Below are 19,056 nucleotides of genomic sequence, written 5' to 3' on the forward strand. Positions count from 1 at the left end.
TAAAAGGAATGAAAATATTATTTTTGACAACTGGGTAAATGAGGAATTAAAAATTAAATTAAGGGTTTTTTTTAAATACAAGAAATATTAATGTGGAAAGCACAGTTTTGACTTCACATTTTTCAAGGGGAAATTCTATTGCTAGGAGTGTTCACAGAAAATAGGAAGGTGGACTAAAATGTTGCTGAGGCCACATGAGAAGTTGGAAGACCTGGCAAACTGGTGTCAGAAGCCCCAAAATCTAACTTTGGGACTCTTTGAACTGTGAAGTTTACAAACTTGTCAGCTTCTCAGGGTTTTAGCTTTCTACGTGTCAAGTCGAAAAGGTAGGTAGGTAGATAGGTAAATAAATAATAAATTAATCTGAGGCATGAGGTCACCAACATGGCAGGATAGAAAGCTCCTGACTCTCCCTCCACCCACTGATGCTCCAGATGAACATCTATCTATGGGTCAATTCCATATGAGAGAAAGTCAGAGACCAGCGGAGAAACTCCTACCCACTGGGGAACTGAGAAAACACATAAATCAAGTGGGTAGGAAAAGCCAAGGCATAGTCGGGTACAGACCCCCACCTTGGGCACTGTGTCACCAAATCAGAAAAGGAATCCCTGACACCCAGTTTCTCCCTGTGGAGAGGAGCATCTGGACTTCACATATCAGGCTCAAACCTGAAATTTCCCCACGTTTTGATTCTTAATTCACCAGCTCCAAGAGCAGAGGGGATTGACGCATGCATGTACCTTAGACTGTAAGAAAATTGGGTTTACACTGGCACACAAGTACTTCCAGGGACCTCATTCCCCTGGAGCAGTGCAGACAAGGGGCTTAGAAAACACAGCCCTCTGTTTTCTCCCCAGAAGGGGTTTATAAAACACTCTTACAGCGGTAATCTGACAGTCTGACATTTAACTAACTTGAATTGGGGAGTTAAATGGACAGTCAATTAATAACTCACCACAAGCATGGGAAGAATTTACACTCACTACTGCAGCCCCTACCTAAGGAACTGCATGCTAAATCTCTTGGCTCTGGGAGCAGAAGGCACTGACATACACAATTCTCTATAAACTGCAGGAAAAAGTAGCATTTTTAAATGGTACATAAACAACTATAGTGACTTTATCCCCCTGGAGCTGTACAGAGAAGGGGCCCCAAAACCCTAAGTCCCTATTTCTCCCCAGAAGGAGTTTAGGACACATATTCAGAAACCTGATTTTTAAAGCTACATCCCAATGGACTCCACCCGAAACCTAAAAGCTTTGAGGACAGAAGGGACTAGGCATAGGGGAGTCTCCCTTGATCCCAGAACAAAGAGGTGGTTTTAAATGGGCATCCAAACAGTTCCAGGGGCTGTAGTTCCTTGAAGCAATGCAGAAACGGGGCATGAACGTGTAGCTCTCACTTTCTCCCTGGAAAGATATTATGACACACACTCTCATGGACTACCTGATACTACATATATCAAAGAGCTAACAGTACAAACAAAAAATACCCTTTGTTAATTAAAGCCAGAATTTGGCTCGTCATAAGACTTCCTCCCAGATCACCCCAGAAATAAGTACAAGCCTACCTATTATTTCTGAAAGGATTTTGGCTATGCACCAAGTGCTACAATTTTAATAGCTCGCACCTAAGGAACTGTCATCTCAATGACCTAGCTCTGGTAGTTAAGGGGGCTTTCCAATCCTGAGTGACACAAGATGACAGAAAACAAGTGAACACAGAATGGGCCCACACCCAGAAGCTATCCCTCAAGGATCAGAAGGTGTAGCCCAAATGTGAGTTCAGGCTTTTTCCAAAACTCCTCCCCCAGTTTAGTACAGAAAGAGTCGGAAGTAAACACCCATACCCAGCCCCACCATGAAGATAGAGAAAACTAGAACACATATTCAACACCCTCACCTTTCCAGCTATATCTAAAATGCCTTGCTTCTATCATATGAGTCTTGGGGTACTGGCAATATGTAGTACAGCCTAAGATCCAGAAAACCACTAAAAACAAAGATAGTGGTCTGGACAAACACAAAAATTAGAGAGGCACCTTAAAATCTCTGGCCAGACAGATTAGTGAAAATGTTCTCTTACATAAGACTGGTCTAACAAGACATAAAGAGGTAAGTGTATTTTCTAATGTGTGGAAATCAACACAGACAATCCAGGAAAATGAAAAAAAAAAAATTCCAAGCAAAAGAACAAGATTAATGTCCAGAAAGCAACATAAGTGGTGTTTTATGAATTCACCAATAGGAAATTCAAAACAATGGTCATAAAGATGCTCCACAGAGGTCAAGACAGCAGTGTAAGAGAGGTCAAGACAGCAATGTAAGGACAAGCTGAGAACTTCAACAAAGAGAAAGCATAAACAAATACCAAATGGAAACCATAGATCTGAAGAATGTTATCACTGAATTGAAAAATGCAATAAAGGGGTTCAACAACGGACTAGATCAGGCAGAAGGAAAGATAGTTAACCTGAAGATAGTTCACTGGAAATCATCCAATCTGAGAAGCAAAAAGAAAAAGGAATGAAAAAGAGTATGGGAAACCATCAAGCATAATAACTTATGCATTATTGGCATGCCAGAAGAAGAAGAAAGATGGAAAGGGTCAGAAAATACATTCTAAGAAAGAATGGCAGAACACTTCCCAACTCTGGAGAGGGAATTAGAAAGCTAGATCCAGAAAACCCATACAACACCAAATAAGTTAAATCCAAAGACACCCACAATGTAACACATCACAGTCAAATTGTCAAAAGTTAAAGACAAAGAAAGAATATTGAAAGAAGCAAGAGAAAAGCAAACCATCACATATAGGGATTACCACCAACCCCCGCGCCAGCCCCCCTACAGTCATACACACATAAGACTATCAGAGGACTTCTCAGTAGAAATCTTGCAAGCCAAAAGTGAGTGGGATGATATATGTAAAATTCTGAAAGAAAAAGATTGACAATGAAGAATACTACACTCAGCAATCCTTTATTTCAAAAACTAGGGAATGATAAAGACTTTCTCAGACAAACAAAAGCTGAGAAAGTTTACCACCAGTAGTCATGCATTACCAAAAAAAAAAAAAAAATGCTAAAGGAAGTTCTTCAAGCTGAAGGAAAAGGATGCTGATTAGTAACATAAAATTAAATGAAAGTATAAAACTCATTGGTAAAAGTAAATACATTGTCAAATACAAAACACCCTAATACTTAAACTGCAGTGAGTAAATCAATTATATCTCTAGTATAAATGTCAAAATACAAAACTATTAATAACAACTAAAGCCACAATAATTTGCTAAGGGATACATATTATTAAAAATGTGAAGTGTGGTATCAAAAACATGAAACATGAAAAGAAAGGGGGTAAATGTAGAGAATTTGTGTATGTGGTCAAAATTAAGCTGTTATAGCTTAAATTACCCTGCTGTAAAATGTTTTATGCAAACCTCGGGGCAATTGCAAAGCAAAAGCCTATGATAGACACACAAAAGATAAAAAGAAAAGAAGCAAAGCATTCCACTACAGAAAGCCATCAAATCACAAAGAAAGGAAGAAGACTAAGATGCAGATAGGAGGCAGGACTAGATTGCAGTTCCTGCTCGGATGGACACAGCAGTTGTGGAAATTCACATCATGAACTTTTGCTCCAAGAACTACCACGGGAACATTCCAGGAAAGCAGAGAGAATCGATAAAGGAACTGGATCACCACTGCAGGCTCCCTGAGATGCCGAAAAACTGCAAGTCAGTTTGCATTCTCAGTGGAGAGGCTGGTGGTCTGGAACAGGTTCTCAGCCCTGGTCACTGGTTGCCTGGAAACAGAATCAGTGCTGTTGAGAGGGGAGGCCGTGGTGGGAGAAAGACCAGCCTTTAGGACTGCAGGCTGCATGGGAGCAGGATGACTCCTGTGACTGCCAGCTTTCCCCCACTTCCCTGGTGAGCTGTATGACTCAGCAGAGGCAGCCATAATCCTCTTGGGAATATAACTCCACTGGACTTGGAACTCACCCCCATCCCCCACAATAGCCACAGCAAGCTCCGTCAAAGGAGAAGGTGAGCTCAGACATACCTATCCCTGCTGCCACGTGGTCTTTCTCTGCCCACCCAGAGAGCCAAAGACATTGGAGCATTCTCCAAGACAGACCATATGACAGGCCATAAAACAAGTCTCACTAAATTTAAGAAAATCAAAATTATATCAAGAACTTTCTAAGACCACAGTAGAATAAAATTGGAAATTAATTCCAAAAGGAACCCTCAAAACCATGCAAATACACGGAAATTAAATAACTTGCCCCTAACGATCATTGGGTAAACAACTAAATCAAGATGGAAATTTAAAAATTATTTGAACTGAATGATAATAGTGACAGAACCTATCAAATCCTCTGGAATACAGCAAAAGCAGTGCTGAGAGAAAAGTTCATAGCATTAAATGCCTACATCAAAACATCTGAAAGAGCACAAATAAACAATTTAATGTCACACCCCATAGAACTGGAAAAACAAGAACAATGCAAACCCAAGCCCAGTGAAGAAAAGAAATAACAAAGATCAGAGCAGAACTAAATGAAACTGAAACAAAAAAAAAAAAAAATACAAAAGGCAAAACAAAAAGCTGGTTCTTTTAAAAGAGAGTTGATAGACCATTAGCAAGAATAGCCAAGAAAAGAAGAGAGAAGATTCAAATAAACTCAATTCTAAACAAAACAGAAGATATTACAACTGATACCACAGAAATACAAATGATTATTCAGGGATACTATGAACACCTTTACACACATAAACTAGAATACCTAGAAGAGATAAATAAATTCCTGGAAATATAAAACCCTCTTAGATTAAACCAGGAAGATACAGAATCCCTGAACAGACAAATAACAAGCAGCGAGATTGAAATGGTAATAAAAAAAAAACTTGCCAACAAAAAAAATTACAGGACCAGATGGATTCACAGCTGAATTCTATCAGACATTCAAAGAAGAATTGGTGCCAATCCTATTGACACTACTCCAAAAGATAGAGAAGAAGGGAATCCTCCCTAAATCATTCTATGAAGCCAGTATCACCCTAATACCAAAACCAGGGAAGGACATAACACAAAAAGAAAACTACAGACCAATATCCCTGATGAACATAGATGCAAAAATCCTCAACAAATACTAGCAAACTGAATCCAACAGCATATCAAAAAGATAATCCACCATGATCAAGTGGGTTTCATACCAGAGATTCAGGGGCAATTTAACATATGTAAGTCAGTAAATGATACATCATATAAACAGAATTAAAAACAAAAATCACATGATCATCTCAACAGACATAAAGAAAGCATTTGAAAAAATACAGCATGCCTTTATGCTTAAAACCCTCAGCAAAATCAGCTTAGAAGGGACATACCTTAAGGTAATAAAAGCCATCTATGACAAACCCACAGCCAACATTATATTGAACAGGGAAAAGTTTAAAGAATTCCTGCTGAGAATGGGAACAAGACAAGGATGCACACTTTCACCACTTCTGTTCAACATAGTACTGGAAGTCCTAGCCAGATCAATGAGACAAGAGAAGGAAATAAAGGACATCCACATTGATGTCAAAGTGTCGCTGTTTGCTTATGATATGATCGTGTACCTAGAAAACCCTAAAGACTCATATAAAAAGCTCCTAGAATTGGTAAATGAATTCAGCAGTTTCAAGATAGAAAATTAATGTACACAAATCATTAGCTCTAGTATACACCAACAGTGACCAAGGTGAGAATCAAATCAAGAACTCAGCCCCTTTCACAATAGCTACAAAAAAAAAGAATAATTATTATATACCTAACCAAGGATGTAAAACACGTCTACAAGGAAAACTACTAAACACTGCTGATAGAAATAAGAGATGGCATAAACAAATGGAAACACATCCCATGCTCACGGATGGGTAGAATCAATATTGCAAAAATGACCATATTGCCAAAAGCAATCTACAAACTAATGCAATTTCCACAAAAATACTACTATCATGCTTCAAAAAACTAGAAAAAACATCCTAAAACTCATATAAAACCAAAAAGAGAGCCTGCATAGCCAAAGCAAGACTGAGCTAAAAGAAGCAAATCTGGAGGCATCACGTTACCTGACTTCAAACCATAGTATAAGGCCATAGTCATTGAAACAGTGTGGTACTGGTATAAAAATAGGCACATAGACCAATGGAACAGAATGGATAACCCAGAAATAAAGCCAAATACTTACAGCCAACTGATTTTTGACAAAACAAACAAAACATAAAGTGGGGAAAAGACAACTTATTCCACAAATGGTGCTGGGATAACTGGCAAGGCACATGTAGAATGAAACTGGATCCTCATCTCTCACCTATAGAAAAGTCAATTTAAGATGGATCAAATGGATCAAAGACTTAAATCTAAGACCCAAAACCATAAAGATTCTAGAAGACAACGTTAGAAAAATCCTTCTAGACATTGGCTTAGGCAAAGATTTCATGACCAAGAACCCAAAAGCAAATGCAACAAAAACAAAGAAAAATAGATGGACCAAATTAAACCAAAAGACTTCTGCACAGCAAAGGAAATAATTAACCAAGTTAACAGACAACCCACAGAGTGGGAGAAAATCTTCACAATCTATACATCTGACAAATGACTAATGACCAGAATCTACAAAGAACTCAAACAAATCAGCAAGAAAAAAAACAAACAATCCCATCAAAAAGTAGGCTAAGGACATGAATAGACAATTCCCAAAAGAAGATATACAAATGGCCAATAAGTGTATGGTAAAATGCTCAACATCATTACTTATCAGGGAAATGCAAATCAAAACTACAATGCAATACCACCTCATTCCTGCAAGAATAGCCATAATCAAAAAATAATAGATGTTGGCATTGATGTGGGAAAAAGAGAACACTCTTACATGGTTGGTGGGAATGTAAACTAGTACAAACACTATGGAAAACAGTGTGGAGATTCCTTTAAGAACTAAAAGTAGATCTCCCATTTGATCCAACAATCCCACTCCTGGGTATCTACCCACAGGAGAAGAAGTCATTATACAAAAAAGATACTTGCACACGCATGTTTATAGCAGCACAATTTGCAATTGCAAAAATATGGAACCAGCCCAAATGCCCATCAATGAGTAAGTGAATAAAGAAAGTGTGATATATATGTAGGTGATGGAATACTACTCAGTCATAAAAAAGAATAAAATAATGGCATTCACAGCAACCTGGATTGAATTGCAGACCATTATTCTAAGTGAAGTAACTCAAGAATGAAAAATCAAACACTGTGTGTATTCACTATGAGGACACAAAGGCATAATAATGATACAATGGACTTCGGGGACTTGGTGGAAAGAGTGAGAGGGCACTAAGGGATAAAAGACTACACAGTGCATACAGTGTGCATTGCTTGTGTGGTGTGGTGGGTGCACCAAAATCTGATAAATCACCACTAAATAACTTCTTCATGTAGCCAAACCCCAACTGTTCCCCAAAAACCTATTGAAATAAAACATAAAAACAAAAAAAATCAAGATGGAAGAAAGGAAAAAATGATCTACAAAACAACAGTAAACAATAAACAAAATGGCAGGAGTCAGTTTATACCTATCAATAATAATCTTGAATGTAAATGGATTAAAATCCCCAATTAAGAGATATAAAGTGGCTGAATGTATTTTTTTTTTTTAAAGCAAGACACAACTACAGTTGTCTCTCAGTATCTGTGGAGGATTGTTCCCAGGACCCCCCCAGATACCAAAATTCATGTGATGGTCACGTACTTTATATAAAATGGTGTAGTATTTGCATATAACCTATGTACATCCTCCCGTATACTTTAAATTATCCCTAGATTACTCATAACAGTGAAAAAGCCTACAGAATGAAAGAATGAAATCCTGACATTTGTGGAAACATGAATGAGCCTGAAGGACATTATGTTAAGTGAAATAAGCCAGAGACAGAAAGACAAACAACACATGTTCTCACTTATATGTGGGAACTAAAAACCTTGAACCCACGAAAGTAGAAAGTGGAATAGTAGTTACCAGAGGCTTGTTGGGTACAAATTACAGTTAAATAGAAGGAAAAATGTATAGTGTTCTATAGCACAGCAGGGTGACTATAGTTAACAATAATTTATTGTATATTTCAAAATGGCTAGAAGAATTTTGAATGTTATCAACACAAAGAATTGATCAATGTTTGAGGTCATGGATATGCCAGTTACCCTTACTTGATCATTACACATTGCATACATTGTATATCAAAATATCACATGTATCTCATAAACATGTACAATTATGTATCAATTAAATTTTTTTAAAAATTAAAATTTAAGGCCGGGCGCGGTGGCTCAAGCCTGTAATCCCAGCACTTTGGGAGGCCGAGACGGGTGGATCGCGAGGTCAGGAGATCGAGACCATCCTGGCTAACACGGCGAAACCCCGTCTCTACTAAAAAATACAAAAAACTAGCCGGGCGAGTTGGCGGGCGCCTGTAGTCCCAGCTACTTGGGAGGCTGAGGCAGGAGAATGGTGTAAACCCGAGAGGCGGAGCTTGCAGTGAGCTGAGATCCGGCCACTGCACTCCAGCCTGGGCGACAGCGCGAGACTCCGTCTCAAAAAAAAAAAAAAAAAAAAAAAAAAATTAAAATTTAAAAAGGCATCTAGTTTCAATATATAAAGAAATCTCTTTCTTTATATATAATATCAATGCCACAATCTTTTCTGTCATACTTCCTAATATAAGAATAAAAGTTTGGGGGACAGTAAGACCCATAAATTAAAGCCATACAAAGTGAGGCTGCTTTAGACCAAGCCTGCCCCTAGATTTTTGTTCTTAAAGTGCCTCTTACTTAACTGGAACCAGTCTGATAGGAAAACAGAATTTCCTAAACTTTGGGGGCTGCAGCATTCTATGATTAGGATTTCTCAAAGAGATACTACAAGAATACCATTTTGAATTTGTGGTCTTGCTTGCTCTGGTTCATAGGGTTAAAAAAAAAAAAAAAAAAAAAACATCCAAACTAGTTCCCCTAGTCAGCCTTAAAGAATCAACTTCCTACATATTTTCCTCTCTATATAAGACCAACTCCTTCATGAGACAGGAATAGCTTTGAGATTTTAGCATATATTTCCTATTCAGAAGAAACAGCAGATAAAATGCAGGCTCATTTTACCTAAGCAAAAACACTAATCAGCTTATAGATACCAGAGAAGCATCCACAACCCAACAGTGTGTGAAGATTCAAATGTAATAAATGGTGGGTCTTCTTTTGAAAAGCAATTAGGAGTCATCCAATACCTATGAGTTAATCTATATGAAGGGTTTAATTTGGGCAGCCTTCTATTCTGCCTTCCTTTCCTTCCTCTAATTGAGTAAACAAATGCATTAGTCAGCAAGGCTAAGTCTTCTAGGGTGAAATGTCTTGTGGTTCTAACCATTCTGCCTCATTTCCAGGATATTAACAGGACATTTGAAGATGATTTTAAAGATAATAAGCTATAGCCCTTTGGAAGAAAAGCAGATTAGGGGCTTCCAGCCAGTGCATTGCTAAACATACTCACTGAAACTTAATATCTTAAAAGCATTTCCTTCCTAAGGTGTGCTCATCTTAAAAAAAAGCTTTTCAGGGAAACACTCATGTTTGGGGCCCACGAAAAGAGCCTAGTACTGAAGCCAATTCTAATTTCCAGTGGGTGAAAGGAGTCCAGGGATTCTCTATGCATAGAGGGAAAAGTCAATCATTATCTGCTGACTGAATCATACATTCAGCAGGGATGAAGATGTAATTTGCAGTAAACGACATGGACAATTTTTAAATATTTTGACAGTTACCCCTGTTGTCAGCTGGATTTTTCACCTGCAGATGTTGTTACTTGACAATACCATCTGCTTTGAGTATAAGTGCTTTGTTATTTTCTGTGGTCAGGCCAGTTTTCCAGATGCTTCCTCTTCCTTAAAAGTTAGCAAGGAAAAAAAAAAAAATGAACACAGCCAGGCACAAAGAAGACTGCTAGCCCAGCAACAGCTGCTGTAGCAGTCTGACCTTCTAGAACACTGATGCTTTAATTTCTCTCCTGCCCAGTAAAGGTGGGGTAACCTGTCTGTCAAAAGAATGCCATTCTAAAACACATGGAAAGAGGGAAGGCCTCTGTCTTCCTGGAACTTAAGTTCTAGTGGGAGAAAGATGGACAATAAGTAGGTAAATAAATCATGTCAGATAATAATAAGTATTATTAAGAATAAAAGTAGTTGTAATAAGACACAGTAACTGAGGGATGGAGGTGGATGGCTATTATAGATAGAAAGATCAAGAAAATCCTCTTATAGGAAGTATGACATTTGAGATGAAAGCTGAAGGATAAACAGTAGCCAAACTAGTTTTAACACTTTAGAATGTTTTTTACACTTTTTAGATGTGCTTATACAATTTATTTTTGATAGTTTTACTGTACATTTATTTTTAAAGAAAAACAAAAGACAAATCCAAGTTTTCCAGGCAAATAAACTCATAACTTTATCACATCTGATACTATCATCTTCTATATAAGCTTTTAATTAAATTGTTTCTACATACTTCATGTTGTTTGATTTGATTAAATGTCTATTATTCATTGTGCAAATATTTACTAAGCTAAAATAAAAACAAACATTAAGAAACAAATTTTTACCTTGTAATGTAAAACAAAAGAAAGAAAGGGTTTCTTAATACTATTCTATGCTTGAATGTTGGCACTCTTGTTTTTCAAACCTTATTTATCAAAACTGATAGTAGCCTCAAGAAGTTTAATGATACTGGTCCTGGTATTTTTTTGCCATATTTATTACATAGCAATAGTATTTACAAGGCTGAAGTAGCTGACACATATTGGTAGTCACTGTAGAATTTTGATTACAGTTGTAAACATTTAGTTGATGGATTAACTCTGTACCCTGTCATCTTTTAGCCTGCCTGTTCTTTCTTGGAATAAAATACATATCCCTTAGGGTTAAGATCCATAGTTCCAGAATATTCTCAGCCATCTGGTTCAGGTACAGGGTAAAGTTAAGCTGGAAATAATAATTATTAGCTAAAAGAAACTTCTTTTGTCTTACCTACTTCCCAAGGACTCTGTTTGTAAAAAGAGTACAGACCAGAAATCCTGTGCCTTGCTGAATTCTTTCCACGTGCCATCCTATTGCTGAGCTTTCGTTTCCTCATTTTTTAAATGAGAAACAAAATATCTGCCCTATCACCCCTTACAGGTGTGATTTATAGATTTAATGAGAATATATCAAAATACTTTATAACCTACAAAACATAAATTTATATAATGCTAGCCACTTTGAATTGAACATCCTCTAAATTCTAGAAATAGTACTGGAAGCTTTGCATATATAGTGTTACCTCTTAATTCTCAATACAACCCCTCAGTTTTTATAATTACTTTCAGTATATAAATGAGTTAAGAGAAGTGCAAAAAAAGTTAGGTAATTTGACAAAGGTCAAATAGCTAGAGAGGGCAAAGTTGGGATTCAACACAATAATGCTTCCAAATAGAGGCTTTACTTTTCCCTTCTACTCAGAGCTAACACAACAGCCTTATTTAATATCCTTAAGAATGATGGGTGAGACTAAGAAAACTTGGGATGGGGAGGAATCAATGAATAGCCTACTTTGACAAAGAAAACACCCTGATAAAATCTATGCTGTATTTTAGAATCCCTGGGCTTCATATATTGTTTCACAGTTTTTATTAATCAACTATAAGATGAAAAGTGAAAAATAAAATTCAGATGCAAAAATATGATATGCCATCCCACCCAAGATTATATTTTAAAATTCTACTTTACTCATGTTATCAGGCATATGAATAAATCACAAATAACGTGAAATAAGAAAAACAAAGACTTCGTTGCTTTTGGAAAACAGCTGAGAAACAACAGAAAATTATTTTTAGAAATACAGAAAACAAAGTTGCTTTTATAGTAGCCAATATGACCTCATTAGGCATTAAGACACATCTCTGTTTGTAACCTTAATACAGCTATAGTATTACTATTTATAAAAATCAAGGCTTCCAGTAAAAACTCAGTATTTTGCCACACTAATCTTCAAATTGCATCACTAAAAATATAGTTATACACACCAATTTCTAATCTCAGAACATTCTACACAATAGATTTTAATCATTGGAATAAATAATTGCTCAGAAAAGCAGTACTGCTTCAATTACAATATGATTTGCCAGTCAATATTCCTGTTTTCCAGTAAAAAGATTTCATGAGTGTTTTCATCAATCAAGAGAACATTCCTGGGCCAGGTACAGTGGCTCACGCCTATAATCCCAGCACTTTGGGAGGCTGAGGTGGGCGGATCACTTGAGGTCAGAGCTCGAGACTGGCCTAGCCAACATGGTGAAACCCCATCTCTATTAAGAATACAAAAAATTAGCCAGATGTGATGACAGGCTCCTGTCATCCCACTTACTCAGGAGGCGGAAGCAGGAGAATCGCTTGAACTTCGGAGGCGGAGGTTGCAGTGAGCTGAGACTGCGCCACTGCACTCCAGCCTGGACGACAGAGCGAGACTTTATCTCAAAAAAATAAAAAAAGAGAGAGAACATTTCTGAGCAGCTTCCATACAAACATTTTTAACAGGTTGACACAGATCTGTAATCTTCGCTCCTCATAATGGCACTGCCAGACATAGGCATGTGAACTCCTACCTCTGCACCCTTATGGACAGTGTCAGGACCTACTCCACTATCACCTCTATATCCAAAGACAGGAGCTGGGTCCTCAACCAGTGAACCTTTGGCATCATATCTTTCATAAATTTCTGTTCTCCAAATCCAGGTTCCATTGTCATTACCAAGGCCATATCTATTTTATTAGCGCATGGTGCCAAATACTCAACTGTAGTTCCCAGTTTAATGGCAAGGCCAACATTCAGCTCATTCTCCCAAATGTCTTTAATCAAAGCCCTTGGGTTCTCAGTAGCCTCGAGATGAAAGGTGTACTGATTGGCACCTGCTCCAGCCATTGGCTTTACCCACTGTTTACGGCCTGAACCCTCTCATGTGCATGTCAAAGAAAGAGTCCTGACCTAGCTGCTTTTGAAGGCTTTCTACCACAGAGTCGATTATCTAGAGGCACTTGTCCCCAAATTGGCCGGGCCACTGTTGAGGAGACGTGGGCCAATCTTGCAGTCTGACACTATAGTCTGGGCTTATATAATTTATAATATAATGTTTTCTTGATCTATTATAGAAGTATCTTTAAATATTCCTCCACAGTAAAAGCAATCATATAATGAAGTTAAGGTTCCCCATTCTTCTGCCTATTTTGTCTTTCCAGTCCCTATGCCCCTGTTCCTAACTCTCATTGCTGTGCCAGAGGAATTGCTAGTAACAATCTGCTTGATGACTGAATTACTTACAAGCATTCTGTATTGACATATTTAATTCAAATGTGGTAGATAATTTGAAAAGCCTTAAGAGTTCTCTCCTTGTTATTTTCCCTGGATATGATTTTACCTTTCCTGTGCAAAAACCAATGCAAGTCCCAAAGGCTGAAGACTGTCCTCAGTTCCCTTTTAATTGTGTAACTAAATGGCAAGCACCAAATAGTGGCTCCCCGCACCACAGCAACAATAAGAAATGATAGACTACGAGCTATGTGCCTAATAGTCAGCAAAATATTTTACGTATATCCTTATTTCATCCTCACAAAACAAACACTCTACCCTATACTGTCGACATTGTCTCTGTAAATGTCCCTATTTTAGAAGTGAGGCTCGTAGATTAAATAAATTGCCCAACATCACATAGTAAGAGACATGCAAAAGTTTATGTTCAGGTCTGGCTGATTTCATCAGCCCTGCTCTAGATGAAGGGTTGGCAAACTATGGCCCAAACCAGCTTACCACTTGTTCTTGTACAGCCTGAGAGCTAAGAATAAATTTTACATTTCCTAATGGTAAGAAAAAAAAGAATAGTCTCTTGTGACATATAAAAATTATATAAAATTAAAATTTCAGTGTCCATAGTTTTATTGGACCACAGCTACACTCATTTGTTATGTGTTATCTAGAGCTGCTTTCACACTACAACAACAGAGCTAAGTAGTTGAATAGTTGTAACAGGGATGCAATATCCTGCAAAAACTAAAATATTTAACATCATAATTTAAGGAAGTTTTCCAACCCCTCCTCTAGATAGCCAAGAACCACATGGGCAGCAAATGAGTAACGGGCTTCATTATTCTCAGTTTAATCAGAAAAACTGAGTTACTACAATATCATGGTATTAGATGGTTTGATATAGGAATCAGGACTTACAGGAAAGTGGAAGAAGCTAGAAGAGTGAAGATCTGGAGGCTTCGGCTGGAGGATCAGGAAAACTGCCACTATAATTTCAACTTGAAGTGCCAGAGTGGGTGAAGAAGGCAGGGCTCGTGAGGAACTCCAAGGAACCACTACCCCTGGTTTCACAACCTGAAAAGGGAGCTCAGGAAGAGCTTTGCAAAGCAACCATGTCTGGCAGTCAAGAGCTCCCCAAAATGATGGCTTCTTTTCACTTTTGCTTTCCAAATCTCTGCAAGTTCCTCCCAGTGGTAAACACTAACTCTGACCTATAGAGGGAAAGGAATTCTGGGAAACAGGCCCAGTCTTAGAATGAAATGATGATTGTGTAGGTTTGACAACATAACCCAGCATATGTCCCAAACAGTGTTTGGCAATACCATAGGCACTACTTCTGCAGTAGTAGCCAGTACCTGCAAAGAGCCTGCCATCTTGCCTATGGTGGAGATGTAAACTGGGGCCCTAGGATACCCATGGCAGGTCAGGATGTAACCTTCTCAGCCTGTATCTTCTAGGTGTGACAGGTTTGCTTGCCTAACCTTCTATTATACCCCTTATTCACAGTACTTATGCTGTTTCTCCTTTGGAATTGGATCCAGACTTGAACCCCAAACTACTCAACTGGATACCCAGTATTTTATTATCTTCATTGTCAGATTGTGTTCATTGTCAATAAAAGGGACTTCCCTGGTGCTCACTTCTGCCTTCAAGCTAGGCTGGGTGCCTTATAAACTTCATCTCATTTAATACACTCAATAACCCCTCCAGGCAGGGAGGCTTAACCTCTTTTTACAGATGAGGAAACTAAAGTTTGAAGAGATTAAGAAAATTGCCCAAATTCACAGTGTAGATGGTGAAGCCAGGTTTGAGTCTCTGTTCCATATGATTCCCAAACCCAGTACAGCAGACTACTATGCTCTGTGCCACAGCCAAGTTCTCCTCAGACTCTGCTTCCAGAACGCTCCCCTTCACTGTGGCTTACAAATTGTAGAGCTTTTATTTGCTGGTAATCTAATTGCCCACAACCATGTTCCAATTCTCCCTCCCTTAAATCAGACCCTTGAAAACTTCCAGATTCAACTAGATTTCACTAAACGTCTTATATTAACTACTGAATTTATCCTAGATAGGTATGGGGATCAGATATATTGTCTTTCTGGTTCTTTTTTAGCAACCCTGAATCAGTCAACCCATCTGCCCTACTTGTTCTCAACACACAGTGTGTTCCTGACTATGACAGCTCTTTGTTGTAATAAGTAATCTCCTCTCCTAAGATAGGCAAGTATAGGGTAAGAACTCAAGTGTGGACTCATGAGACTGCCTGTTTTAATCTAGGCCCTATCAATTACCACCTGTGCATGACCTAACCCCTGTGCCTCAGTGTTCTCCTCTATAAAATAGAGACAGTAATCGTACCTACTTTATACAATTACTGTGAGGATTAAGTAAATTAAGACATTCAAATAACTTACTGCAATGGGGTATTTAATATAAGCATACACTATTGGCTATGTTTATGATGATTATCTTCATAAATCAAAAACATCAGAAAACACTTGCTTTTCAAAATGATGCACAGACACTTTCTACCTAAGCCAACTTGAACAATGGTTTCTAGTCTGATGAAATGGTTTCTCAGTATAATAATGATAAAAATAATTAATAGTAGTTAGCCAGTATGGTGCCTTGTAATTTTGAAATAGCTGTCTCATTAATCATAAGCATGCACAATTATTTTTGTTCATGGCCTAAATCTCCAGTTAATGGATTCTGAATCGAGGCTGTGTCAGATCAGCCAGAAGGTGTGTGGATTTGTGAAGAAGCAGAAAAGGGTTTAGAAAGCTAGTGTTCAATTGCTAATGCATGTGGGACCCTGTGCAGCTGATCTGCATGCTAATTGCCTTGCTAGAAACTAGATTATGCAGAACAGACACAAGCAATATTACAGTATCAGTGACATTCTCTTTCCTTCTCCCTCTTTCCCTCTCTCCCTTTCCCCATCTCTCTTCTTGCTGCCTATCTCCATCATGCAATCTCTTTGTCACTAGAGAAGGGAAACACTCCACCCTGTCCCCAAAATGAAGGAAGAAATCTGAAAATGGTCTTTTATGGAGTCTCCACAGCTGGAAAGTAATTGTCAAAATAACACTTGGGATCCAGGCACACTAAAATGGCTTTAGGCATGAGAGTGACATGGTCAAATTTACATTATAGAAAGATCCGCCTGGAAACAGAGAGAAAGGGATTGAAGAGAGACTAACCTGAAAGCAGGGAGTATCTGTTACAGTAATCTAGGGCGATATTATAGTGGTCTGGATAAGGTGCTGTTAAATGGAAAGAAATGGATACTTGTGGGAGGCATTTAAGAATTAGTTCTAAAGACTAATTGCATAAGGGGTTGAGAAAAAAGGAGAAGTCAAAGTTGATCGCCAGGGGTTTGTAACAGGCAACTGGATCCTCTGGGCCTAGAGATAATTAGTAATACAAATTATTTGATTAAATGGCCTCACACACCCAATTCATTAATATAATGAGTTAATATATTCCTATTAGTACAGGAATATATAAGCTAATATATTCCTATTAATATTGAGACTGCCTACCCATAAAACATCCTAATATGAGAGAATCATTGACAGGAGTATTCAGGAAACAATCATCAGCTGTGCCAGGAACCAGGGAAGATGCAGAGATGACTAAGACATGTAACACAACATATGCAAAGCACAATTTATAAGTATTATACTAATGTAAAAATTTGATTAATTCTATATAGAAATATAGGGAGACAGAAAATAAATTTCAACCTGCCAAAATAAACAGTGGCTTCAGAAAAAAAAGTGTGGAATTTAAACCGTTCCTTGAAGAATGAGCAGAATTTCAACAGCAAAGACATTTCATATGATGAAATGGTTTGAGCAAAAACTCACAAGTGTGTAAATGTGCTCACCATATCCCAGGAATGTTGAGTACTATTTTTCTTCTAATCTTTGACATACGATGCACTATCAGCATAATAGGATCTGGGAGATGTTGCAGAGAGAAATACATTAAATTACATTTCAGTTTTGAAATGCATCTTATTTGAGTACATAAAGGAAAAAAGTGTATCTTGGTATCAATGGAACCTAAGTGTGACACAGGAAACACACTGTTCAGGGGAAGTTAAAGCAGGAGAAAGTCTGGAAGCAGGAGTTTATATTTGATGTTAGGGATAATGGTGGCGCATTCAAAAGTTTTTGAGCAAAAGAGTGTTGCTATTAGACTTGTATTTTAAGATGAAGTCTTGACTGCAAAAAGTCAAGAAAAAGAAACAAAAGTTCAGAAAGAGAGAGGTAAAATTGTCTCTATTTGCAGATGACAAGAATGTATATATAATAAGTACTAAAGAATCTACGACGTAACTCATAGAAGTAATACATGAATTTATCAATGTTACAGCATACAAGTTTAATATTACATATGTATGCATCAAGATTTGGAAAATGAAAATTTTTAAGATACCTTTGAAATATACTTAGGAATAAATTTAACAAAAGACCTCTACACTGAAACTACAAAATACTGCTGTATTAGTCCATTTTCACACTGCTATAAGAAATATTACCTGATATTGGATAATTTATAAAGAAAGAATTTTAATTGACTCACAGTTCCATACAGCTGAGGAGGCTTCAGGAAACTTACAATCATGGCAGAAGGGGAAGCAGCCACATCTTACATGGTGACAAGTGAGAGAGAGCGTGTGTGCAGGAGGAACTGTCAAACACTTATAAAACCATCAGATCTCGTGAGAACTCACTTCCCATCATGAGAACAGCATGAGGGAAACTGCCCCCATGATCCAATCACCTCCCACCAAGTCCCATACTTGACATGTGGAATTTATGGGAATTACAGTTCAAGATGAGGGCTGGGCACAGTGGCTTACACCTGTAATCCTGACACTTTGGGAGGCTGAGGCAAGTGGGTTGATTGAGCTCAGAAGTTCAAGACCAGCCTGGGCAACATAGTGAAACCCCAACTCTGCAAAAAAGACAAGAATTAAAAAAATAAAAAACAATTCAAGATGAGATCTAGGTGGGGGGCCAGAGCTAAACCACATTAACTGCTGAGAGAAAGTAAAGAAGACAGACCTAAATACCATGCTCATAGATTGAAAGGGTCAATATTGTTAAGATGTTACTTCCCCCAGAATAAATCTATACATTTATTAATCCCAAATCATAATGGCAGTAGACCTTTTTTGTAGAAATTGACATATCAATGCTAAAATTTATATACAATTGCCAATGACCTTTAGGTAATATCTGAAGTAATCTTGAAAAGGAAAAACACTTACATTTATACTACATAATTTCAACACTTATTATAAAGCCACAGTAATCAAACTATTTGTAACTGGTATAAGGGTAGACAAATAGATCAATAGAACAGATTCAAGAGCCCAGATAAAGCTTCACAAGTATACTGTCATTTGATTTTTGACAACAGAACCTAATCAATCTGATGAAGGAAGGAAAATCTTTTAATAAATAGTGTTTGTACCACTACATAACCAGGTGGAAAAAATAAACCTCGGCTCTTACCTTACACTATACTCAAAATTAACTCAAAATGGCTCATAAATCTAGATGCAAGTATTAAAACTATAAAAGTTTTAGATTACATAGAAGCTTATTTGCCTG

At 37.6% G+C, this 19,056-nt stretch overlaps 1 pseudogene; it reads right to left on the reverse strand.

The window, feature by feature from the left end:
• Positions 1-12,595: 12,595 nt before the first annotated feature.
• LOC104658084 lies at positions 12,596-14,799 on the reverse strand (annotated as a pseudogene).
• Between the last annotated feature and the right edge of the window lie 4,257 nt (positions 14,800-19,056).

The sequence above is a fragment of the Rhinopithecus roxellana genome, chromosome 1 (genome assembly GCF_007565055.1).
Source record: "Rhinopithecus roxellana isolate Shanxi Qingling chromosome 1, ASM756505v1, whole genome shotgun sequence".
Classification (NCBI taxonomy): Eukaryota; Metazoa; Chordata; class Mammalia; order Primates; family Cercopithecidae; genus Rhinopithecus; species Rhinopithecus roxellana.